The sequence below is a fragment of the Crocuta crocuta genome, unplaced genomic scaffold, assembly GCF_008692635.1.
Source record: "Crocuta crocuta isolate KB4526 unplaced genomic scaffold, BGI_CrCroc_1.0 scaffold30, whole genome shotgun sequence".
NCBI classification, from domain to species: Eukaryota; Metazoa; Chordata; class Mammalia; order Carnivora; family Hyaenidae; genus Crocuta; species Crocuta crocuta.
The window spans coordinates 8,309,459-8,310,352 of NW_027528345.1; positions in this window are offsets into that span (position 1 = coordinate 8,309,459).

The following is an 894-nucleotide window of genomic DNA, read 5'->3' on the forward strand; positions in this document are numbered from 1 at the left end:
GCCCGCTCTCCCTCCTCCCACAGCGAGGTGTTGGAGCACAGCTCTTACTTGGGTCTCTGGGGGACGGCAGTCTTGGAACTACACCCAGATGGGCGGGGGGAGAGCATGGCCTGGGCTCTTGGGGTCTGTCTGAGGGTTCTTCTCTTCCATCCCACCCTGCCAGGTGGAAAAGAGGTAGCCCCACTGGCAAGCAGAGGGGTACTGCTCCTCCAGACCATGCAGTATTTGGGAAGGTGCTCCCATCTCTGCATCGCACTTGACCATCTCGGTGAGGCTCCTTGAACGCCCACGGCCGCCGGTCCTCTCTCTCCCGAGTGGGAGGCAAGGCCCTGGCAGGGTGAGTATGAGGATGCTGCTAGGCACTTCTCTGCAACCTGGGGGCAACTCAGCCTTGCCACGTGGATCGGTGAAAGGAAAGCCCTCGCCTAGACTAACCTGTTAGACCCAGGTCAAGGAGCCATGGGCTTGGAGACAAGGACAGCTGTGGCCACCACCCACCACCCTCCTGTGAGGCTGGGTTTGCCTGTCCCCCGCCTCCTGGGCCCTGCTCTCTTCTCTCCTTGGGCCTCTCAGCAGGTGGGCTCTGGGCTAGCGGCCCCTGCCATGAGGAGAAAGCCCATCTTACCATAGCTACTTCCAGGGAGAATGTTACCATACTAGTGGAATGAAGGTGGGCATTGAAGTGTCAGGCAAGTGCCCTTTGGCCAACAGAGAGGGGTGGGAGGGGGTTGTGACCTTTGTCACCTTGTTTTTGGTCATTATTGGCAGTGAGTATCCTGGATAGGCCGGGGGAGGGGGAGGCAAATGGAGAAGCCCCCACCGTGGCACACTGCCCAGGACAAAACAGCAAAGACTGGCAGTAGGCTGAGATGGGGGTGGGGGTGGGGGCTGGTC